The sequence below is a fragment of the Eupeodes corollae genome, chromosome 2 (genome assembly GCF_945859685.1).
Source record: "Eupeodes corollae chromosome 2, idEupCoro1.1, whole genome shotgun sequence".
Classification (NCBI taxonomy): domain Eukaryota; kingdom Metazoa; phylum Arthropoda; class Insecta; order Diptera; family Syrphidae; genus Eupeodes; species Eupeodes corollae.
Genome location: NC_079148.1, coordinates 7,883,807 through 7,910,852, shown reverse-complemented (window position 1 = coordinate 7,910,852; position 27,046 = coordinate 7,883,807). Strand labels below are relative to the sequence as shown.

The 27,046-nt window shown below is 33.4% G+C and overlaps 1 protein-coding gene and 1 pseudogene across 7 annotated transcripts in view; both read right to left on the bottom strand.

Annotated features, from left to right (window-relative positions):
• LOC129944212 (TATA box-binding protein-like 1) overlaps positions 1-25,822 on the bottom strand; it is a 104,513-nt gene extending 78,691 nt beyond the window's left edge. For 2 of the 7 annotated variants that reach the window (XM_056053503.1, XM_056053505.1), the window contains exons 1-2: positions 25,277-25,822; positions 24,848-24,949 (exon numbers count right to left, since the gene is read on the bottom strand). The gene's annotated coding sequence lies outside the window, so the exon portion shown is untranslated. Of the gene's footprint in view, positions 1-24,847 lie in introns of all 7 variants that reach the window. The other 5 variants (XM_056053500.1, XM_056053502.1, XM_056053504.1 and 2 more) reach the window with 3 other exon arrangements.
• On the bottom strand, positions 9,425-10,036 carry LOC129944218 (40S ribosomal protein S7-like; annotated as a pseudogene).
• Positions 25,823-27,046: the final 1,224 nt, after the last annotated feature.

The window sequence follows — 27,046 nt, the reverse complement described above, 5'->3', positions numbered from 1 at the left end:
AATCCTACGCTTCCACTTTGCATAATTTGCGGGAGGAAATTAAATAGAAAAGACGGGGTAAACTCGCAGCGGGTGTGTTGCTTCTTCATGACAACGCTCCTGTTCGCACGGCGCGAGTTTTCAAGGCTGCTGTGCGAGATTGTGGTTTTGAAGAAATTCAACATCCACCCTATAGTCCAGACCTTGCCCCTAGTGATTACTTCCTGTTTCCGGATTTGAAAAAATGTCTTCGTGGAAAAAGATTTTCGGATGATGAAGAACTCAAGTCGGCAATAAATGGGTATTTTGCAGGGAAAGAGGAAACTTATTTTTTTGAGGGTTTAAAAAAGCTTATCTCAAGATGTAACAAATGCATTGATGTTAGGGGAGATTATATTGAAAAATAAAAACAATTTAAATTGAATTCGCATTTTCCTTCATATCGATACCGAGAATATATTGAACTCCCCTCGTATTTTATATGCTTCTAATCTAATGACCCGATTTATTTTCGCATATTCTTGACTTAATTAACAATTTGTCTTAGCTTAATCTCTTCTATACCCAAAATGTATGTTGTGTTGTTAACAAAATAGTCTTTCATTCACAATAGTTATTTTTTTTTAAATCCATTATGTAACGGGAGAAATATCGATTTTACTTCTCAAAAAATCCTGCTTCTAACCTTATGATCCGCAGTGTACGAGTACATAGAAATATGTACTATGTATGTTTCTTTGTAATTTTTGTTTTAATTTTTATTGTGTCCGAAATCGAAAAATGAAAACACAAAATAAATAAATAGTTCTTATCAGGTTGGTAACCTTTTGTGACTCACAATTTTGTATATGCATTCATTTCACTAAAATTGCAGCTGTTTTTAAATTCTTTGTGTTATATCGTTGATAACAATGGTTTTTTTTTTCTTCTCTAAACACAACAATGGACAAATTTTATTTGTTTTCCTGTTTAGATTTTATTGTTTTGAATAATGCTTCAAATGCAACAATTCATATACCTGTTAATATTTAAGAAGAGACCTACATTAAAAATTAAAGAGGGTTTGGAACATTTAGAATTGAAGACACTAAAGATAATTGGGTGCATTAAATATTTTTAGGGTTATCTACATTTAAAGTACAAAGAAAATGTAAATTTTTACAATTAAGTTTTTTCAAGAAAATGTATAGAAGAAGTAAACTAAATTCCAGGCGAACAAATTAAAAAAGAACTAATTAATTTAACCTCCCACACTTAATCGGACAATCACTGCTTTTGCTCTGCTTGTCAAATGACAATTACGTTTTAAATTTAAGATAGTTTCCTGCTCCACATCGAAATGGCAGCAAAAGGAAAACAACGTCCTTGAAAAACTACGATAAAAAGGGACTTTTTAGGCAGATCACCTAAATTCCCTTCTAATCTTTGGAGTCTCAAAAGTTTTTTTTTTTTGAAAGAGGACACGAGTAAGAAGTCAGTAGCTAGACCATCATAAGAACATTAGTTCTTAGATATCCATTAGACATCACAATACTAGATAGATAGATTTATTTCTTTTAAAGTAATTTTGATAACATATTTAATATTAGTTATTTAGCGTACAATCCTTTTACGGTATGGCCTTGGCCGTCACCTCAGATGGCAAGTTATATAATATTTTCTAAAACAATCTATAATAATACGTTTTTTAAAGAAACAATTTCTGTTTTTAAATAAATGAGTTGGGTGTTTTTTGTTTTTGGTAAACTTTTTTTTAAATTCTTCTGCTATTATTTTGGCTCTGTAGCTAGCAGATTCCTTACAGAATGCGGCAAGCAGCTTCCATCCTTCACATCCATTTAAAATATTTGTTGTTTTCTCTAATGTTATTTTCAAGCTGTCGAAAAGAAAACCTTCTTATCTCACTGAGAACCGGCCATATTGCTATAAAATGGAATACATCTAAGGTAACATAAAGTGCAAAATAAAGGAAGATCATCCCTGTATGGTTTGAAATTCAAGTTAAGCAGTTCTTCTCTTGCTCTTAAAATGGTTGATATGTTGAAGGTACTATTTTCATTCCGAAAAAAAAATTGGATTCATTTAAGTCGTAATTAAGTTTGCAGTAATATCGTCTATAAAGAGATGACTGGGCTTGCTCTTTAAACTCCTCTCTCAGTTTCTCATCCAGTCTCCTTATGAAAACATACAAATTCCCTCTCGAAGCATCCATATTAGCAAACGTAACATTTAGATCCAGGTTGTATCTTCTTGCCAAAAGTTGCCACTTTTTGTAAAACAAAGATTTAGAAGAGATAGCATTCGTTACAACAAGCCTAGTCAGACTTTTAGATGGCTGCGAAATTGCTTTCATTATATAATCAAAATGAAGCTTTAAAGTTGCAGTAAATAATGGCGACAATCCCGTTTCTTTCATATACTATGGACAGTTCGAAGGAAGTTTGAACAATCTCTTGAGAGAAATTCTAAGTAATTTTTCAACTTCTTCACTTTGTTTGTAACCCCAAACCAGATCAGCGTAAAACATGACTGATTTAGACGTCGCATCAAGAAGTTTATACTTTGCACTTAAACTGAGTGTACTCGAATTAATGCAGAATTTCCATGTAGAGTTCAGTGCTGTTTTAGCTAGCTGAAGCTTGTTGGAAAGATGACTTTTGGCTTGTTGGAAAGATGACTTTTCAGTACTATAAATAAGGTTTTGTCCACGATCGAAAGCAAATTAAACCTTAAATTTTCAGACAGAAAAATGTTTGGTGGGAAGAAAATGAAGAAATCTCTCATAAGCTTGCAGGAACTTCTGTGAATCAGAGTAGCAGAAGCTTAAATTACTTTCTAGTTTAATTTGAAGCGAGTTTAGTGACCTATAAATTAAGAAAGATTTAATTCCTAAGTCAGTAAGTAAAGTATGCAAAAACTCTCGATGCCTTGAAGAAGACATTTAAAAGAAAGGATATATTTTTTTTTAATTAATTTATTATTTAATGGCTTAAATTAAATTTTTGGCTTATTTAAATTAAGAACGATTTTACTCTCCGCCACTCTAGATTTATAGCAATTATTGTAATGGGGTGTTACATTGATTTGCTTAAATTTTGTTTTTTTTTTTGTCATTATATTTGTGTAACCTTTTTTGTGTTCGTGCTATAAGGTGCGGAAAAGATGTCAAAATGCCTTTATTATAGTGTTAAAGGCAGTGAACTTAATTGGTTTAAATCGTACTTAATTGATAGAACCCAAAAGACCTGTGTAAATAATTCAACTTCAAATACAATTTATACATATTTCGGTGTACCTCAAGGAACTATACTTGGCCCATTACTATTTCTGATATATGTACATTAATGACATTTCTAAAGTTTTAAGAAATTCTAAAATGTCTTTGTTTGCTGATGATGCTCTCAAGTTCGTATTTGGTAAAATAACATCTGAAATTTTGGAAGATATCAAACAAGATTTAAAACCCTGTTTAAGTGGCTTCAGTTAAACAAACATACAATTAATGTAAACAAGACTAAATGCATGATAGTAGTAGTGACAATACAAGTTTATTGATTGAAGGTAGACCCATTGAACAAGTGAAAGAAATGAAATATTTAGGGGTAATACCAGACCATAACCTGAATTTTAATAATCATATGGTTTATGCGTGGAAAAAAATTTCCAAAAAAAATTGGTTTTCTTAAACGCATTCGAAAAAAATATATATATATAAAAATGATGAGTACATAAATCGACTGCAAGTTCTGCAAAACAAAACTATGAGAGCCATTCTTAAATGTAGCTTGCATACATGGATAAATTGGATGCTATCTTGTCTGTTCGTGTTCAAATTAAAAAACGATCTAGCACCTAAAAACTTGACATCAAGCCTGACCTACGTGGTAGACAGCCAACCGCACTACTTAAGATCGAATTTTGAAGTTAGACTTCAGTTTTATAGATTCTAGAACTCAAAATATGTTTTTTCATCGTGGACTTAAATTATTTAATGAATTACTTTTCGAAATAAAAAATGAAACTGTCTTAAGAAGATTTAAACAATTGCTTACATATTATGTCAGAGAAACTATTGTACAAAGAATTAGTTTCCCAATTGTATATGCATATGTATATTACTTTTTTTGTAAAACAAATGTGAATATTTTTATATTTATTGAATATATTAGTAAATGTTTACTTAATAAAATATACATACAGTGGGTGTCATTAATATTCGTTTTTTATTTATAAACATACTTTTTGTGTTTTTCTCGTAGAAAAAATTGAATTTAGTTTTATTATTCGGTTATTTTATAAACTAGTATATTATTCCCTAAATATTTCAATAAACAAAATGGTGCAATCACTTAACTGCATTAAGATATACAACAAACAACGCAAAAAGGACGCATGTAAGCGCTTCATTAATATTTGTTTTTTGTTTTCTTTGCTGAGTTTGACATTTGCCCCAATTAACAGTTTGCCTATTCAAAAGTACCGTTAAAATAAAGTGTTCAATAGATATTAGCATACATTTTTAAAACAATTTAGTGTAAGATCGTTTGGTTTTATTTAAAAAGTTAATCATGATGCAAAGGAAAAAATGCAAGCCTTCAAAAGGTGAAAAATACAAAAAAAAAATTGCTGATATTTTAGACATGAAGCCAAACACTCGGTGATATTGATCGAATGTATAAAAGAGACGGAAGGATCAAACCAAAGAAGCAGATGGGTGAACCAAAAAATTTAACAACGAAAGAAGAACGACTTATAGTAAGACAAATTGAAGCAGATCCTAGTTTAAGTGCAGCAAAAATTGTGCAAGAAGTATTAATAGAATGCAAAATAAAAATATCTGCATTAACGCTACGCCGAACCACCAAGACAAATGGCTAGAATGGTCATGTTGCCCGAAAAAAAGCCATTTATCAATATGCGCAACAGGCAAATTAGGATCAAATTTTCGAGGGAACACAAAAATAAGGCTGCAACTTTGTGGGATGATGTAATATTTGCTGACGAGAGTAAGTACAATCTCTTTGAATCGGATTGGAGAGTTATGGTGTGGCGCAATCCAAATGAAGAGCTTAAAAGCAGGAAAACAAAGCCAACAGTGAAGCATGGAGGCTGGCACATCGTGGTTAGGGAGGCATTTCGGCAAGAGGCATGGGAAATTTATTATTCATCGACGGTATATTGAATTAGGAATAGTATTTAAGGATCCTTAAGGAAAATTTAAGGCAAAGTGCTGAGAAAATGGGCATTTTAAGTAATTTATAATTTTACCAGGACAACGACCCGAAGCACAAGGCGCATGTTGAAAGAGAATGGCTTCTGTATAACCGTCCGAAAGTTATCCAAACACCTTCACAATCTCCAGACCTTAACCCAATCGAGAATTTGTGGGATGAACTGGACCGTCGTGTTCGCGAAAACCTTATCTTGTCAATAAGTGCACTCAAACAACGTTTTAAAGAAGAATGGAGCAAAATTAGCATTGAAAAAATTATAAAAAATATACCCAATCGACTGGACGGAGTTTTATCCAATCAAGGGTATAGAACAAAATATTAAAATCAATGGTAAGAAAGATTAATTAAAAAGTTAAAATAAGTATGTAAAAAAATACGAATATTAATGAAGTGTTTTTTTTTTTTTGAGTTATCATATTCTTTATTTATTTTATTTTGTTAATTTACTATTTTAAGTAAAAAATGTATATATATATTGGAATTATTAAATACACAATATCTTAAAGAAAAACTGGTCAAGAGTACATTATCAAACAAGGTAGGTATTCACTTAAAAGTTGTATTACGTTAGATTAAACTCGTGTTTTTAAAAAACAAATTTAACATTATTTTTATTTGATGACTAAACAAAACTGTTAGATTTGAGTACAATTAAAAATAAAATAACTTTTCGAAACGAAAAGAGTTCATTGAAAGTTATTTGTACATATTTTTTACCTGTTCCTTAGTATTTAATAAAAATGAATAATGTTTGTGTAAACTTTAGCGAAGTCAAAAGATAAAGTTCATTCTTCTAAGCTCTAAACAAACTCAAACAAACATAAAAATATCTAATTGTATACCTATCTTTTGATTATTTTTCAAGGTTATTAACTATAAAACAAAATGGATTATAAAGCAACAAATAATACAACAATTTATCATCAAACGTAAAGTTAATTGTGTACCTACACCAAAATGAATGATTGTAGGTTGTAAACCAAAAATTTGCAAACGCATGGTTAAGATGAAACTCTTTTAAACAATATGGCTCAATTTAATGTCTATTATTTCAAATTCCATGGTTGACAATTAATTTTTTTAGTGGAATACTCCAACGCAATCATTTTGCAAAAGCTTAAATGTACCTACTTTATGCTTGTTTGGTGAAGAACGTTAATAAATGTTATAACAATTTATGAAAAAAAAAAATCACTTTCTATTGCTGCTTTTAATACCTTTGATTTTCTATAACAAGTTAAATATGTATAAGGTGTTTTTTTGTTACCTGCATGAAATGTTTCGATGGTTTTGTCTATGGTTTAACAGTAGAGAATATCAAACTTTGTTGCATTATTTGTTTAGTAAGATTTGTTAGTTTATCATAAATCTTTTCGCAAATAACGATTCCAATTAGTGGAAATTAATCTTTTCGCTAAGTTCATAGAGCTCTACATCCATTATACGGTATTAAGTAATAAAGCTCATTTTTGGTTAAAATGCAAAAGTGCCGTATATGGAGCGAAGACAATTGTCAAGCCATTACGAATCATCATTACATTAAAATTGACTGTGCGGTTTACACGCGCCGCCGGCCTTATACATCATCGGTTCTTATTTCTATGAAAATGAGGATATCGATCCATTCTTGCCAAAAATTAATTAGCTAACCGTGGACGACAATTGGTAACTCCAAAGAAACGGTGCAACTTGTCCTACAAATCAATTTGGTGACAACTTTTGTTTTGTCAAAAGCGGTCTTGTTAACTATTTCTCTTTTTCATCCAGCCTAACGCCGCTTGATAACTTGTTATGGTTTATGCCGACAAACCAGCAAATCTTGAACTATTGGAAGCCAATATTCAAGCCCACACTGACGCCATACACACAGATCTTTTGGTACTATGTACATATGATAACCGTTGGTGCAGATATCTAAAGAAAATCATATTTAAAAAAATAAAATAAATCCCATAGAATTCCAATTGAAAGTTCTGAAGCTCTTACAAAAACACCCCATACATCTTGAAGGAAAAATCGAAGAATGTGATAACCAGTTGTTTAAATAAACCATCAAATATTTGTTAATGTTTGAAAATTTCCTATATTTATCTTCTATGTATATTGTATGTATACATACATTGATTACACGCGACAAGTTCTAGATTACACATAGCTTTTTTTTTCTTGGGGGCACACTCATAAGCTTAACACACCGTTTTGGTTTTGTATTGAAATTTGGAACACACAAAATACTTATGTTTAGCTACAAAACAAACAAAAAGTAACACTCCACGTCTCGTGGAGAACTTGTGACTCACATCTTTCAACTATCGACAATTACTATTTGTGAACAATGTCAGAAATTGAGGGGCCACAAATTTGTATGCCGAATGCGAACGCTTTATTCAGAAGCACCTTGCGTTACAAGAATAACTAGGAAGGATTTTTTAATTTCAAACAATAGGCAGTACCCGCGAAAAGAACAAACAGGCAGAAATTGGAACCAAGAGCTCTGGCATAACAATTAACTCCCTCCCTACCCATCCAGTGAAAAAAACGAACTTCTCAGTTGGCAAGGCCAGAACTCTATATTGACCGTTCTTCAAAAACATTGATATACATATATACCTTACCACTTCCACTACAAAGCACTCACTGCATTTAACATGGACATCTAGTCAACTATGTACAGAAATACCTTCATCTACTTATCTAAATGGACCCTAAGTTCTTGAGATTACTGCTTCCATATAAACTGCGTTATATAACCTACATATTTAACAGCATATTGACTACTTTCGAGTTTCCTTCAGAATGGAAGAAGGCTAAGATTATTCCAATACCCAAAAAACAAACAGGTACTGCTTCAGAATTTCGGCCGATTGCCATTCTACCGTCTCTTTGGAAGGTGTTTGAAAAAACTATTCTGGGGAAGATCCAAAAATATCTTACAATCAACAACCTGTTAAGTACCTGTCAGTCTGGTTTTCGACCTAAGCACAGCTACAAATCCGCCTTAGTTTTTGTAACTGATGAAATAAGAATGTTCCTAGGCCGAAAGGCAGTAATTATAAGATAATGGATTAACTTAGAGCACCCGCATAGAGCCAGTAATATATTTTTGTATGTTTTTGAAATTTACGCTAGTTTTTGAAATTTACGCTAGTTTTTGAAATTTACGCTAGTTTTTTTAAGAATTTTTGTCTAGCATTAAGATTTTGATAAAATAAAAAAAAACACTGTTAGATTATTCAAAGGCGTTTGATACTGTTAACCAATAAATTCTTTGTAGAAAGCTGCGAATTAACTTTTAGTTTTCTTTAGAGTCCTGTAAGCTTGTTCTTTCGTATATCAGCGCAAGGCAACAATGCGTGGTGACCAATGGATACTCGTCCACATTTCTCAATGTTTTGAGTGGAGTGCCACAGGGATATATCCTTGGACCAATCCTCTTCTCACTTAACAGAAATGAGTTACCACAAGTTGCTAAACATTGTTTAATTCATCTTTATGCTGACGATGTGCAGCTCCTGATAAGTCGAATCTTTGTGGCTAAAAATAATGCCGTAGCTTTAATGAACGAGGATCTGCTCCGCATTTCACAGTGGTCAAAAAAGAACGATCTCCGCCTTAACCCTGTCAAATCAACACCCCTCCCCATCTATCGCAAAAACGTTGACCTATCGGGTTTAAACCTGTTGAAACTTGACGACGAATCCATTGAATATGTTAGCACTGCTAGAAACCTATGAGTAGTAATCAATCGCACTCTCACTTTTTATGACCATCTTAACAGTGCCATTGGTAAAGTGTATGGAAGTCTCCGCCTTCTTCAAGTCACTCGAAATTTCATCCCGACCAAAACTAAACTGCTACTTGCTAAGGCCCTTATACTACCAACTGTTATTTATGAGTGTGAAATGTTTTGTAAACTAGACTGTGTGACTAGCCGCAAATTGAAAGTTGCTTATAACAATATTGCCCGCTATATTTATAATCAACGTCGTTATCATTATATATCCATTTTTGCGGTACGGATTTCTGGTCGTAGCCTAGACAGCTTAATAAACTTTCGCTCTCTGATTATCTATACGGTAAGCTGAATTTCCCTCATTCAACAAGGTCCTTTTGCTTTAATATTACCCCAATACAATTTTCTAAATACTGAGCGTCAATTTTGTATTCATATTGTACGCCTTTGGAATTCTCTGCCCATCGCTATGAGAAGAATTCCTGTTTTTGAATGTTTTAAAACGTAATCTTGAAACAAAAATTACAAGTAGTTTTCTGGGAACTCGAAAGTTACATCTCGTCCAGTCAATTTCATGTACACTGAAGTGAAGGTGTCAACTTTGTGTTCAATGGTGGTTTGTTGGTTCTTATCTAAGTGCACCTTAATCAATTGTGTCCCATTGAGCTTGACGCTTTGCGCTTGCCGACGATTTCATCGGGGAATACCAAATCTTCGAGGATGGCATCGTACACAGCGGTAAGAGTGCGGGAACGTGACCTCTTTTGTTTCAAAGGATTCCTTGATTTCCTTATTGGCTTAGGTAAGATCTTAGGCTCGCCAATGAACACAACATGTTTGCCAGAGAATTTCTTCTCCATCTCACGGACCTTCTGCTTTGGAATTGGGACATAGATGATGACAGCTTTCTTGTTGTTGAACTCGATTTCACGAGCACGGGTAATGTGAAGATCAATTGGGGTTTCAACTCGGAGTTCATCTCGAGCTCCAATAGAGCTTGAGCAATAGATTTCTCGAACTCATCAGGTTCAGCGCCGTTAGGCTTGATAATTTTGTTTCCAATCATCATGGCCACTGATTTTAAGAACAAGTAGCATAAGTAGATTTAAATTTTTACTTCTCAACTATTCGGCAAATAATTGATGTTAAATTTCCTTTTCTTTTTATAAATATATAAATAGAATTCTAAGGTATATAATTTTTATTCAAATTCCGAAATAAATAAAGGCTTGCAACACTTTATAAGACTCATGTCCTACCTTGTAAGCGATTTTTGAAATGAATAAAATACAAATACGAATACTTATCCTGTATTATCGTAAAAATTGTCAATTTTGTAAAAACTTGAAGTTAAATAATGTATATGTATCCAGCTTTATAAAGTTTTGTAGTTTGGCTTACACGTAAATCGATTGGATTACATAACTTAGTTAAAACTCTTAAACTTTACAAATAGTCACTCAAAAGAAATTATTCCGTATTTGTTTTTATACCCATTAAAGCGATCTCTTATAATTGTTATATTATTCAAAATAGACCAATTACTCAAATTCACCTCACCTATCTTGAATCCCATAGCATGATACATACATATGTACATACCTAAATAAATAATATATATATACTTTTATTTATATAAAAAGAGTATACACTTGATAATTGATCTCCTGAATTGAATAAAAAAAATAAAACTTGAAACGACCACAACCAAGTAGATTCATTTAATTATACAACAGTGGCGTTGAGTTTACAAGGTCTTTACCTACGAGACCTCCCCTCTCACCCCTCCAATCCGGCAACTGCACCTTCCTTCCAGCTTGACATAAAACTAATGTCAGATAGATACGTAAATAGATTTAAATACATTATCATGTGTATTATGTACACATGTGCTACATACTCATGGATATGACACAAACTGAATATAATAGTTCACAAAAAGCACAAAATAAAAAAATGTTTAAAAAGAAAATGCATAGCTAGTCGATTTTGTTGTTGTTAGTAGAATCAAATTGCGTCATAGTTGGGTGAAGAGAGCACCCAACAGCAGAAAAACAAAAAAAAAAAAAAACAAAGTAAAGCACCAAAAATAAGGTCAGTAACATTAAATTTTTTGAAGATGTGACATTTGGGAGAGACGAAATAACGAAATAAAAGGTATGTTATGTAGGTTCCTATTGCCTCGGGAACTGGCAACATAACATTACAAAAGTAAGACGAGATGATTATCGTAATGTAATTGTTTATTGGCATGTGATGGCTTATTTAAGTAGGCATTTGAAATTAAAATTCACGAGAATTCTTGTGGCATGCGCAGAAATTAAGACTAACCACCTTCTTCTTTTGTGTATTAAAAATTTGTCCTAAAAACCTATTAGAGTCAATTTTGTAATAAAAGCTTCACACTCAAAAATGCTAAGCTGGATGGATGTAGCTTCCACTCAATGGTGGTGTGTTTTTATCTTCTAAACCAATCATTTTTGTTTAATAATTTACACACACTGAAGGGGACATTCTTATTAATTGCCTTAGCTTGTTTTAAGTTAAAGCGAGCTTATGAAATTGGTTGGCCTTAAAGTTTTGAACATTATGAGTAGAATAAAAAACAGAATTCGATAAAGCAATCCACATTCTCGATGTGCGTTTTAAAGAAGAATCTCAGAAAAATCCTTTTTTTGAGTTTATTCTATCCCCTAAAACAAGAACTTTAACTTGCTTACGGTGCACCTGCCAAGATATGTGAGTTATATTTAAGTTTTGGACGAATGAAGGCTTTGTAAATTACATAAAGATCAGAAGGGATGCCAATTTCTTACACGGCCGAAGAAATCCTAAGCACCTAGAAGTGTTTTTGGGAATGATGAATACTTGATCATTCCATTAGAGATGATCTGTGATTAGTTTCCTGGATACAAGCGCCACTCATGGATAGTTCCATCGGGAATGGGTTATGCTTTAACGACAAGAAATGGAATTGAGATTTTGAAGCATTAAGTTTTACACGGTAAATACTTAAGCATTGGACAATTCTGTTTAAATCGAAATTTAATGATCTTATCATACGCTGCCGTTGAAGTTCCACATCCAATGGACAAGGGTATGAATCTAGAAACGGATATGAAAAGCTGAGGGTACTGTCGTTAGCGAAACAGTTAAATAGGTTAGAAGTGGCTGACAAGAGTTCGTTTATGGATATAAGGAAGAGTCGAAGAAAAGACGAAGCCGTCCTCCAGGGCATGTATTTTAGAAAAGTAGATTCTAATCTTACGATAAAAAAGGATTCATCAATACCAAAAGCAAGCATTTTCGATAAGAGAGCTTAGTGCGAAATTCTTTGAAATACTTTTGAAACATCAATTGCAATTATCTTACAAATATGGTTTGTTTAACTATCCGGTGGACTTATTGCTGCGAAAGCCATACTGCGTTCGTTATTAAAAAGCTTTCTATCTTCGAGACATTTCCTACTTAGGTCCTCAGACTTGTTAAGTCTGTTGGGAACCCCTTAAGGGGCATAGGGCCTCTACTACGCCTACGCGCCATCGTGTACGGTTTCCGGAGATGTGTTTCAACTCCCTTCAACTCTTGCATAGTGACGCTGATTCCGCCTTTACCGTCCAGCGCCATGTGCTTTTCGGTCGTCCAGCTCTTCTTCCTTCTTGTGTGAGCGGATTTCACTGAATTGCTTGGCCTGCAAGCGTATGTCCAATCCATTGCCACTTACGTCTTCGTATTATAGATTCTATAGGTTCCTGACCTGCCTTTCTATAAAGGACCTCATTTTATACGCGGTTTGGCCAGAAAATCCTTAGGATGTTACGAAGACATCTATTCATGAACGTTTGCAGCTTTCTTGCTATGGCTGAAGTAATCTTCCAAGTGCCATAAAGAAGTACAGATTCGACATTTGTGCGAAACAGTCGTAGCTTTGTTCTAAAGCTAATAGAGTTATTCCTCCAAATTTTCGAAAGCATACCGAACGAAGCTTTGGGTTGGATGAAGTCTCGTTCAGTTCCGCCTTCGATGGAAACGTTACTTCCAAGGTATTGAAAGCTCTCCACTTTTTCCACCGTTTGCGAGAAAATATTTATTTGAGAGGATGGTCGGGTTCCGAGGCTGGTCATTTTTGTTTTGTCGGAATTAATTTTCAGCCCCACAACTCCTGCTTTTCTCTCCACACTTGCTGTCATTAAATGGAGATCCATGATCCTATAAGAGAGTAAGCGCATGATCCTATGAGAGAGTAAGAGAACATTGTCCGCGTAATCCAAGTGATTTTAAATAGGATGTCATAGTCCATTGGATCCCTCCGCAATCTGACAGAGCTGAGCGCAGTACATCGCTTATCACTAACAAAAACAATATTGGCGAAAGAATACAGCCCTGCCTGACTCCGCTTCGGATTTCAAAATCATCTGACAACCTACCATCGTGCAGAACGTGACACTTGGATCCATCATATGTTGCTTTAATAATAGCAATTAGTTGTTCTGGGATGCCTGAGACATTTCCTAAGCTGATAATTAATCATCGTTTCCATAACCTCGGAAAAAAGGGATTTAAGTGCAATCGGACGATAGTTATAAGACAATGCTGTTTTCTATCAAGAAGTGTATGTCAAGATATTTCAGTAATCTTGCACAAGTAGAAGTGCAAAGAAGAACGAGCTTTTGAACCGAGGATGACGTTGTTTTACGCACATTTTTCACAAATGATGAGAGGTTTGTACTACATTTGGGAAATATTAGTATTTTTTGACGTAGTTTCTTGTCATATAAAAATTTGTTTCATCAAGTATAACTGTTGCAGGTCTTTCTAGCTTGTCTGAACTTATTCTGCTTTTCCTTAGTGGGGTTGTCTTTGTAACAACTTAAACTTACATCTCCAAGCCGAATAAAATCTTTACAGACTCGAATAAAATCATGCGTTTCATTTAAATACAAAAGACGGTACTCGTAGGACTTTTTTCTTCAAGATAAAATGCAACGTTATCCCATGTTGTTCCTTGAATAAACAAATATTTATATTTAAAGTTTTTAATCTTAACAGTCATATAACGCAATATGTAGGTATGCTTTTCCTTAACTAAAGTCAAACAATTACTATTTGTCGCAATGCCAAGTTCCATTTTGACTTAGTTAACACGTCATCCTTAGCCGAGTCTTCTAAACACCATTATTCTAAACACTTTACGATTGGTCTCCTTACGAAAAATCATTATTACATCGGATAACTTTGAAATTTTTTGAATAGCTTCCACCTTCGAATACAAAAGGGTAAAGCTTTGCATATCTTTGAATCATGCCTGCCGTAATATCATTATTTTGTCCCTTATCTAAAATGTTTAGCTCTCCATTAAATTATATTTCAGCTACCGACACTCTCATTCAGGGAACACACCCCAAAAATTAAAATATAAATTTTGAACAAGTTGTACCCTAAAGGTAGTGATAAGCCTATCTAGGTATTTGAATTGTGCTCGAATTTTCATTTGGTGTCCCACAATAGTGAGGCTTATCTAATATTTTAACACCCATTTATAGCAAATAAACAAATTTTATGTACATAAGTACAAAAAGATGAAATCTAACTGAATAAATAGAAAATTAAAATAAAACCAGAAAAAGTTTAATATATAAAAATTGAATTAAATTTATCGACATTAAGTTCCACAAAAGAACAAAAAAAAACTATAATGTAAAATCATTCTAGGGTGGTGGGACGAAATTGAAAAGAGCCTAGGTGAGCAACCAGTACACACTTTATTAAGCATGAAAAGCGTTTCGTAGAGATAGAACAAAACAAAATAGTACTATACTCGTATACTCACTTGAAGGCTTATAAAGGGAAATCATGCACAAGCTCAATTGTATTTTGTTGCTTTTTTTGTTCTTGTTGTTGGTGCATACTTTTTATTTCTTCTCTACCCAAACCGAAAGCACACGAGCGTGTACAAGCCTCGTCGCTAAATACTAAACGGATAGACCAGTACGTAGTAGATAGGTATATAGTATATTTGATTATTATTTTTTAAACAAGAACCTAGGTATAGTTCGACGGATGATAATAATAAAGTGCGCAATGTACAGGGTGACACCAATGAACCCTGTTTCATCGAATACCTATACAAATTATACACACAATTTGTACCTAGGTATATCGTTTATAGAAGATTCAAGAGTGTTTAACTTTGATTGATGGTTAACAGCAGGGAGCTAAAAATATATTTGTATATTTTAAAATAAATTCAAGAATATATTGTAAACCAATTTAAATATTTAGCACAGTCTTTTCTGCTTTAGTTCAGGGCATAATTTATTGTGTGTTGCATTGTTTCTAACATAGCACACAAATCTTTGAAGAACGAGTATAGAAAAATAATTAAAAAAAAAAACAAAAGTGAATAATATATTTTTTATAATTTAGCTTATTATTTTTCTCAAGAATTCAAAGATAAGAAGAGAATATTGTTTCGTCTTGTGTGAATATAAATAGGTATATATTATTATATGCATGTAGGAATTTGTATATGCATTACAGTGTATCAAATGATTTTCAAATCAATGTTGTAACATGCTTTATGGCTGCATCTTAAACTTCCAACTTATAAGCTGTTTTTTGTTTATACTATTGAAGCAGGAAGCAGGAAGGTCATAAATGATAAAGAACATTCAATCACTAATATACACACGGAGCATTGAGATAGTGTACATAAGCTTGAATCTTCTAAAAGAACAATGTTTAGAGTAGTTGTCAATCTACATGCCTTTTTATGATTTACCTGCCTAAAAAAACAATTGAAAGTCGTGTGGCTAGGTTGTGTTTTAGTCAAATTTAAAGTTGATGAATAAATTTCAAGTTAGTATTTCTTTTTGTAAATAATGCGCACGTGCATTACATGCGTTATACTAAATGATTCACGCAGTTTAAGTGATTTTGAAAGAGGTTTAATTCAACTTTTAATAATATTGTTGTTATGCCAGAATTCTAAACGACATGCGTTGTAGTAGGTATTTAGAAGCTATTAACTTTTTACAATGGAACTCAAAAATTGACAACAATGAAAAGCAAAAGTTGTTATCCATGTATGTAAATATCAACGGATTTTGAGTATGATGTAACATATTACTATGCAAATATATACTATTTTTAAAGCTAATAGAATTTCGAATTAAAGAAGGTATTCAGTAAGAACAACGATACAATGGTCGTGAATCTAAAAGAAAACATAAACAGTAAAAGAAATTTTGATTGTAAAATGGATACAAATACATACATAGAACAAAATAAATGCAGGATTAATGACAATGAATCAAGTCAATGGCCAAAAGTAAAGGGTGTCCCATAATTAACGCAAGATTTGAATTTGCCGCCATCTGTGCAGTGAAGTGTTGGCAACCCTGAAAAAAAGCAATTTGACAGCTAACAGTATAGGGTTATTAAAAATGGAGCGTTACACGATAGAACAACAGAGAAGAGAGTTCGTTGAATGGATTATTGAACATCAACAAATGGACCCTGATTTTTCGAGCAAAATAATCCTAAGCGATGAAGCACATTTTCATCTTGATGGCTTTGTCAATCGCCAAAATTATCGCATTTGGGACTCGGAGAACCCACATGTGATTGTCGAAAAACAAATGCATCCACAACGCGTGACTGTATGGTGTGGATTTTGGGCTGGAGGCATAATTGGGCCATATATTTTTGAAAATGATGCTAGTCAAGCAGTGACTGTTACTGGTGCTCGATATCGCGACATGATTACACAGTTCTTTCTGCCAAAATTGGATGATATTGATGTGTTCAATATGTGGTTTCAACAAGACGGTGCCACATGTCATACAGCCCGTGAAACAATTCAATTACTGCATGAGACATTTCCAGGTCGTGTACTCTCTCGTTTCGGTGATCAAAATTGGCCTCCTAGATCGTGTGATTTAACACCATTAGACTTCTTTTTATGGGGTTATTTGAAATCACAAGTCTATGTCAACAAGCCCACAACCACACGGGCATTAAAGGAGGAGATTCAACGCTGCATCAACGAAATTCAGCCACATTTATGCAGAATGGTCATGGACAATTTCAACAAAAGAGTGCGCATGTGCATGCAAAGCCGTGGAGGCCATTTGTCCGATGTGTTATTCCATACATAACCCTATCCTATGTACCTACTTTACGAGTCAATAAAAATATAACTATCAAAAGACTAAAAACGGCGTTTTCTATTTAATTCAAATCTTTTTACATATATTAGTTACCAGAGTTTTAAAGATCAAAGTCTTTTACAGGCCTTTTCTGCTATTCATCGGGAGGGGAATTTTCTTGAATTGTCACTAATCATTATTCTGCTATTCATTTGAAGTAAATATGTGTATGTCGGTAAAGTCGGTCTTCTATTCACGTGAAAGCATTTATTCTATACAACTCAGATCAGCATATGAAATGCAGCTAATGTTTCATTTGATGTCTAATTTGTTGCTAAATTTAGAATATTGGTTTTATAAATAAAAGAATGTTAACATTTTTAGGGGAAGGAAGACACGTTTTAACATTTCTCCGAAGCACTCTGTGTGAGGATTCTTTTATTCCTATGCTTACAATTGAAATAAAAAGTCGAATACTGCCCATTTCCAAAAATTACACAAATTATTCTGTTAAGATGGATTGATAAAACTTAATTTTTGTATGAATCAAAACAATTTATTCAACATTTCCAAGATTTTCACATGAACAGCTGTTTACTTGAATGTCAAATTGGTTTGGGATAATGTAGTTCACCCGATGCATGGATAGCAGAATGCAAAGGCAGTGTGAAAGGGAATCGAATAGGTGAATCGAATATACGATCCACGTGAATAGAAGAATAGGGCTGTAAGTGATTGTATTTAAGTCATTTGACTTCTAAAATATCCTAAAATTTTAAAATGCATTTCGATATTGAAAAATCTCTCCTTTATTGGGTAATTCTCGGACCGTACCAGTTCAAGTAGTATTGGACAGGTTGAAATCTGATACATATTCACAAAATAAGAATTGGGGTTACCCAGGGTTCCGTTTCTTTTTATTTTTATGAATGATATTTTGTCTAAAACTTCTAACCCAATTAATTGTGTTTCGCTGATGACAAACAGTACCTTCAGCTTTTCATTTTCTCATTCTTGTCTTTGGATGTTGACTACCAATGGCAAGCTCATTATATTCTGATCTTGACAGTATTTTTCAATGGGGAAGCATTAAATTCTACACCCGATAAGAATTGAATGCTTCAAAAACCCAATACAAAAGTATAACCCTCCCCTAATGCCAATGTCCATGGACATACTTGCATCGAGGAGAATGAAAAGATTTCAGTTCTAGGTATGTCCATCTCTTGTGGAGTGATCACACATTTTCATTTCCAAAAACGCTATGAGTGTTTAGATTTTATGTGAACTGGTGTTCCAATAATATGATTGAGTCTTTTGGATAGAACTGAAAAAAAGGCGATCTTTCTATTACTGAGACATTTTCTACTCTCAAACAGACTAAAATAAATTCAAACCAACACCAAAGTTGTAAGTTGATTTTTGGGAATTTGAGGGAACTTTTAATAGTAAGTAACTTTTTAAGTAAGTTGCTATGAAAAAGAAATTATGGTGTAAAGCAATTTTTTGTTGCTGGAAATCAGAGTCTTGGGTAAACAATCTTTTTAAGAAGTGTTATAAAAATGAAAATTAGAACAACTTTCGAACAAAAGATGGACTAACAAAAATTATTGGTTAAATCCATAATCAACGATTCCAATTCCTTCCAATATTTTAAAATTACTGTTTGGGGAAGTAAGTAGACTTAATTGTTTAATTTTTGGTTTATGAACATTTCTGTAAAAAAGAACTGTGAATGAATAATGGACAAACAAATGCAACCAACTCCAATGTTCTAATTTCATTTTTAGGATAGCTAGACGATTTTAAAATTTGAGGAGGTCTTATAAAAAATGAATACCTAATATTTTGTAAACTAAGAATGGCAGAACAATCATAAGAATCCGGTGAACAAAGGAACCTACTTGGGCAAATCATCCAGACATTTATTGTGGAATTTTTTAAATTTTGCTCTATTCCTATAAATAACAAATTAATAGCAAACTATCTCTTTGGTTTTATAACCATTATTGTCGAGAGGATTAAGTCCAGGATCGAGGCGTTTGATGGGGTCAATTGTGAATGCATCTGGAGATCGCTTATTGCGCAAGGACTCCCTGAGAAAATTGTCGCTGTTATTAAAGAATCGTACAACATTGCAAGGTGTTTTGTGTTGCACTGCTTTCCGACTCCTTCGATGTGCGTCAAGGAGTGAGACAATGAGATGTCTTGTCACCAATTCTGTTTTTGCTGGCGATTGATGATGTGATGACTGCTACGGTGGGTACAAATGAAAGACACAGTATCCAATTGAGTCTGTTTGACAAGCTTAGCCACATAGATTATGCTGACGATATATGTCTCATGGCTAACGAAACGGAAGGTTTAAATAAGATGTGTCAGTCACTGCAATTAAATGGAGACTTGGCTGGCTTGAGGATTAACACAAATAAGACCAAAGCACACAAGTTATTCTAAGGCAGAGAAGCATAGAGGTCGAGCAGTTTAATTATTTGGGAAGTTTTATAGCTCTCGATGGCGGAACGGACCTGGATGTTAACAGTAAAATAAACAAAACCCATAGTGCATTTGGAATCCTTTCTCCTGTGTGGAACTATTCGAATCCAACGTCAAATCAGTGCTGTTGTATGCTTCTGAAACATGGAAATGCTCTGACATCTCTAGCAGACTACAAGCTTTCGTTAACCGTTGTCTGTGCTCTAGTATGAAGTTCACGTGGTCGCAAACCATTTCTAACGTTGAGCTGTCGAATAGGACCGGACAGAAAAAATTGGACGTAGACATCATGCAATAGAAATGGCGTTGGATATGTCATACACTGAGGAAACTAGACGACAATATAGCAAAACATTCGGTCCAATGGAATCCCCTGGATAATAGACGCCTTGGAAGACCAAAGACATCTTGGAGGTCATCAGCTTTGAAGGAGGTTCGGTCTCAAGGTATTCAATCGTGGCCACAGCTGAGGCCTGTTGCGGTGAATCGGGATAAAAGGATCTTGTTGCTGCCTTATGCTCCAGGAGGAGTTAAAGCGCTGCTGTACTTGCAGACGAACATTTCATTGGTTTAAAAAAAAAAACATTAGAGACATTAATGAGATATACCCGGTTAAAAACGTTCAAGTTTGGTGTTCTGCTTTCACAAAGCTATTAGAATTGACTTTGAGTCAATTCAGCTCATCAATTAACTTTAAAATAAACATTAATAGCGCCTTATATTTCAATAGCTAAAGTGAAACCTGGAGCCAGGGTCGGATTTAGGGGGCCCCAACAATAAAGACTTCGGAAAATTTTTGTTTCAAATTCGAACTAAAAAACACTATTTACTCTATACTCATTTACCTTTACCTACAGCCTACAGTACTTTGTACATACATACATGATTATTTAAATATATTAATCTTAAATAACAGAAAATCATTGATCTATAATTGTTTATTCCAATCAGGCAATCAGCGAAATATCAGGATCTCAAATGGTCCTGATAAGAAGCACTTCCAATTCCTACCCATCTTGAGGGAGTACCTCAATCGGTTAATGGCTGAGTGGGGTGGTACTTGTCCGCAACCTCGGAGGTTGGGTATTCGATTCCGTGTTTCGACAATTTTTTTTTATAAATTATATGAATTAATTGCTGTATATGAAGAATCGGCGTTCTTCAATTCTTGGAAAAATCAATTATCATTGACTAATTGGTAAATTGTCCATCGGCTGTTCAATTCTTTGATTTCGTGTAGAATTTGTACACGTTTTTCACAGCCAGTACAGAGCGGCACCGAATTCTGATTGTAAAATTATCGGAGAAGAAAAGCGATCAGTTTTTATTCTTGAAAAAGCTCGGCAGTACTCGTTGGTCTTGTCGAGCTGAAACTACGAAAGCCTTAGTCAACGGCTATGCGAAAATCGAAGAAGCTCTAACCAACATATCTTCCAATAAAGAGCAAAAAAAAGGTGTCCCGAAACCGCTTTGTTTGCAACATTTTGGGACGATATCTTGGAGCGATTCAACGCTACAAACAAGATGTTGAAAGACCCAAAAATGATTCTTGAATCAGCAATGCGTGCACTAGAATCATTGAAATCGTTCGTGGAATCCAAACGAAATGATTTTGATAAATACAAGGAAGCAGCCAAAAAAATATCCCATACTGATGAATATGTACATTTGTACATTTTAGCACCCACACCAGAACGAGAAATATAAGGTTGAATCATCTCGATTACGGGAAAGCACAAGACGTAAATCTGTCACACAAGGAAAATACTAAGTATCCGCCTTCATCCCAGCGATTGGCCAATTATCCATTTCTCTTACTGAAAGATTGCATGCCTATGAAGCCGTTCGAGATTTGGATTCCTGAATCACACCGAGAAGATGGAACAGAGGCATTGGTGAAAGTGTATCCGGATGATTAAGATCCTTGTCTTGGATGAGTTGGTTCAATTTGTGTCTTTGATTGACTTATACAAAAAGGAAAAGCACTATGGAACAGATCAATCGCCGGAACTATTTTACTACCAAATTCTCAAAAATCAAAATTTCAGAGCTACTTTCCCAAACCTATAATTCAATTTCATTGAGAATGTATTTGGTTTTGATGGTAACAAATTCCACTGGCAAGCGCTCATTTTCAAAAATGAAAATTATAAAAAATAGGCTTCGAATCACGATGAAACACAACGGTCTATCGAAGCTTTCTCTCCTTAGCATTGAAAGCGATTTACTGCGAGAACTGGATCAACGATTTTTCTGCGAAATATGCTCGAAAGATTCCGATCGTTAACCCTAAAATTTAATTTTAGATAATTCTTTTTTCCGCTTATCTTTATATGTGTTTGTTCAATACTAAAGGAATCTCCTTGGTTTCACAATAAATTATTTATTGAAAAACTCGAGTGAAAAAAATTTGGGACGATAGTGCCCACGCTTCTTTATTGACCCGAGCCCTCTGGACCTATAAATCCGTCCCTGCCTGGAGCGTTAACTTAAAAAATGTAGCTGATTCCATTTGATTTAACGGAAAGCAGTCACCAACTAACTTAAATCTTAACAACTTTGGTAGGCGGACCTTTGAGACTGAATAAGAATGTGTTTAAAATTACAAAAAAGCAAGGTCTACTAAAAAATACATACACATTCAATATTTTATTTTAATTTTTGCTTCTATATTTTAATAAATATTTTATTAGTTTTTAAATCAACACTACAAAAGGTGCCTTCAGGACATATTCATACAATCACATTAAGTAGATTGTCAAGGTCAAACCTTATCTACGATTATCTAGTAATAAAATTTCCAATATGTGTTAAGACACAATAAAAGTATCTATGTACAAACATGTGTATGTAGATATATCTACTTTCATCGTATAAGTTTTCATCCACAAAGTCCCAATCATATCTACAACTTTTACATAATGGTACGAATTTTTACAAAGAGCATCTTTGAATCAATGATTCACAATAGGTAGTTACATGGGTATACCTTGTTTTCTTTTGTCCCAAGTTTCACCCACGTATGATCCTTGGAAGAACCATTAAAGTTGTCGTGGATACCTACATAGGTATGATACATATAGATTTAATTGCATTTTGTTCCCTTTTAATGTTTTTGTTATGAAATTAAGCCATGATTCAAAAGGTGATTCATGCAAACAATGAAAAACAATAAGTAGGTACCTACCTATATAAACTTTAATGTTATTTAATAATAATGTGTAATAATGTGATAAATTTCAAAAAATGATGCATGCTGCACATAAGACTATATACATAGGTATATACAAAATGTAGGTATTTAACCGACAAATTTATATAGGTAAAGAATTAAATGAACTTGGATTACTATTAACCTCTAAAGAAGTTTACCAGCTTCATCTATTTCAATTATTTTAGAATAACCTAGGTATGCATTTTATTAGATAACAAGGATTTATTTACTTATTTTAGTATAATAGAGAAAATATATATACATATGTATATGTCTTCCTATTAAAACAGGAAAATAGATAGATAGGTATTACGTCCTTCAGGAAGATTTAAGTGAAGTGAAAAGTACCATTCATACAACATAACTAAATGTAACGTCTATGTACATATATTATAATTATCGTCCTCTAACTAAGTACCTGTGTCTATAAGTTCTATTTTGAGATAACTTAGGAAGCTATAGGTATATATGTATGTATGTATTGAAATTTAAAAAAACCTAATTAAATCAATCTAACCAAGCCACATTATCCTCTCATCGCTTACGATTACGATTATGCATTATTTCCTATTACCTATATCCACCGAATAACAATAGATTGCAATTTTTTGGGAGCTTAGAAACAAATACCAAAGTCAATAGTCTCAGAAAAAAGAAAAATTCATAATTCAAATTTCAAACCCTTATTTTGACAAAATTATTTAAATTTTCGTACTCCTATTTCTTTTATACAAAAAATATACATATTATATAGGTGGGTAGGGTATCTACTTCTCTCATAGCATAGCCACCCCTTTTTTTTTTGATAAACCAAACAAAAACTCCTTTGTCAAACCACTTGTCCTAAATAGCATCACGTAGAGTGTACATGGAGAGACGCAAAATTCACAAGCAATCTCCTATATTTTTATTGTAGCTTTTATACATATCTCGAAAAAAAATTGCTTACTTCTTCCCAATTCCCATTCCCATATGTGCGGCCTGCTGCGCATGATTTTTGTTTTGTGTGTTCGTTCTTCTCATTTGAACCCAACCACCCTGTTTTCTTTTTGTAATATACAACTAGAGGTAATGTGAACGGGGATACGAAGAACCAAGAAAATACTCAATCAGCTGTGTGGTGTCTATAGTATGTTCTTCTCTGTCATATTATATTGGCAAAAGTGAGATAGAAGATTTGTAGAAAAACGCATTATTCTTTATATGCGATATAAGCGTGCGATATGTAAAAAAGAAAAACTTTCATATTACTTTTTTTTACGCAACTTTGTATATTTTGTTTTTATTTTTAATTCCAAATTTAAAAGAACAAAAAAGTTTTCTTTTTCCGATTCTTTCATGATCTCCCAGAAATGCGTACTAACCCTTGATTCGTTTTGAATCAAACTTCTTAGTTAATTTCTATTTTTTTGCTTGGGGTCAAATAAATTGCAATCTCATTGTTTTTGTTCTCAACAAAAGTTTTTTGAAAATCACTCCACAAAAATAAAACCACATTTTTGACTTTTCAAAATTCAATTCGCTTCGCACAAAAGAAGATGAACGAAACGATTTATTTTGTCGTCATAAATTTCCGCAAAATATTTTTGTTGTTGTTTTATTTTCGTTCGGTCAAAGCATGTGGTGCTGAACGATATGAAATATTATATATATATGCCGTCTCACTTGCTCTTAAGCATTCTCTTATAGCTGAATAAAGCAACACAAAACAGAAAAACACACTCATTTGAATTTCAAGAAAAAAGAAATAAAAAGGGAAAAGTTATCGATGAACGAAGAAAATAAAATTATTATTTTTTTTTTACTCCAAGAGAAGAGACAAAATGAACAAAACCAACGAAAACGAAACGAAGACCAACGAGAACGACAGACACAGACAACGACGAACAAAAGAAAGAAAAAAAACCCAAAAAATGTGTTTCTCCTTTATTTGGAGAGCTTTTTCCTCCAAATATTTTGCAAAATAGGAATTTTCTTTCATTTGATTTTTCTGGTTTGGTTTGTGTTTCTGGAGCAGTTATTTTTAATAAATTTAACTCACCGTTTCACATTCACACGCCGCAGCGCAGCGCAGTCTTGAAGATGAACAAGGGAAGCACAAGTTCAAGTTTTTTATTTCTTTTTTGCGACTTTTTTCTTCTTTCTTTTTGTTGGTCGTAGAAGTAAAACACAAAATTAGAACAGGGCAGATTTTTTTTTACTTTTTTTTTTTTAAATAATTTGAAACTATTTTCAAAATTTTGTAATTTTTATTAATAAGATTTTTATTTTATTTTTTTTTTAAGAAGTAGGGGAGAAGGGAAATAATAATAAAAGAAATTCAAATTCTCAAATAACTGCTTAAGAATATTAAATAAGAGACAAAAAAAGAAAAACAAGCAGCTAAAAATTACAATTTTAATTTCAAAAATATGATGAACTGAATTTCAATTTTCACAAATTTTAATTTTTTTTTTGGTTAAAGATTCACCTTTGTTGTTTTGATTTGATGCGATTGCGATTGGTCCAAAGTAATTTAATTAATATAATGCATGCACTTTTGTTTGATTAATTATATTTGATTGAATTTTCCCGTTATTTGGGAATTTATGAATAATTTTAAAGAAAATTTTTAAATTTTCTATGCGGAGCTATTATGACTTGTGTGTGACACATGAGAAAAATCCTTCACGACGACTTCAATCGCAGTTGGTGTTCAGCCATTTTGTACCCGCACACACCACACGACGACGACGGATGACGGAACGGAGGAGAAGACGAACGAACAACGAACGAACGAAACGAACAAACGTGAACGACGACAGCGACAGCATACAGCAAGCAGCAACGACTACGACGAGTACGATACAAGAACCACGACGGGGCACGGCGCGGCAAGGCAACGGCGACGGTGACGAGAAGCAGAAGCAGAAGGCACGAGATATACGTCGTTCGTGTATGTGTTGAGTGGATTGAATGTTTTGTGCTGCGATCGAATACGGGTAAACGCCGCAGCTCCACTGGGTTCCTTGGAAAATACGTTGTATGCGAACAGCGCCAAAATATTCTTCGTCATTTCTATTCAGCTACATGTTTAGATAGCTGAATTTGTCAAGTTCAACGCCATATGATTTTGTTGATGGTTGAATGTGTGTGTGGTCTATTGAGGCATTGGTATAGCTGAATTGCTGATTGAAGAACATAATAAAAGAGAATTGGGGGGGTGGAGTTTTTTTTGGGATGGAATGGGCAAAGAATATTCATTGCTTTATTCAAAATTGTTTACATTTTATTCATTGTTTTTGAAAGTTATATAGATATAATAAATAATTTTGAATTTGCATTAAAAAACATGAGAAGATTTGGGTACTGGAATGGAAGTGGAAGTTAAATTGAAATGTATAGCTGTGTTGGTGGTTATTTGTTATTTTGTTTTCTCCTTCGAGCAGCTACAATCCACTCTCATAAGGCATCGCCTACATCATTTATAGTTTTCATTAGAACTTTTGGTGCTTTGCGCACGAGGGACTAAAGCACTATTCACATGAGCACGACCAACGAATAAACGAATATTCGTCGATTTTGACATTTCTTTCACATGAGAGATTTTAATTCGTCGCGAATGAAGTTTGACTTTGTTTTTTGGGGCGACTATCCATTACCGCAGCACGAATTTCGTTCTGATTTTTTGTTTGCAGTTAGGTAGGGGTCTCAATAGAACATGTTTTAAATATTAAAGCGAGGAAACACAATTAAGTCATAGAAAAAAATATTTTCTTTTTCGGACTTAACCCTACTTATTTTTATATTTCATTTTTTGAAGATTTTTTGAATTGCTAGCACGGCTTACTAACAGCTAGGTATGTAAGGGGAGGCATGCTGTCAAGTATGGCAGCACTGAACAAAAAACAGTGAATAAATGTCAAAATCAGCCATTTTATCATGTTTTGTATGTAAAAAAGTAAACTTCAAAAATTAATTAAAAATAGAAATAAATGTTTCCTCGCTCTAATATTGCTATAGTTTATATTTATTTGCACATATCTATCAAATAAAAAAAACGAGAGTCGAAATTCGTGATGCGGTAATGGAAAGTTGAGCCGTTTTTTTTTTGTGTTTATCATTATTGTGTTTTTTTGAAACAAACGATTAAGAAAATGCGGTCGGAGCTATATTAGTTTAAAAAAAAGTTATTGGTGCCCTTGTTAATATTTGAAACAAGAAAAAGTTTTCATGTGCATCCATTTAATGCAAATCGGAA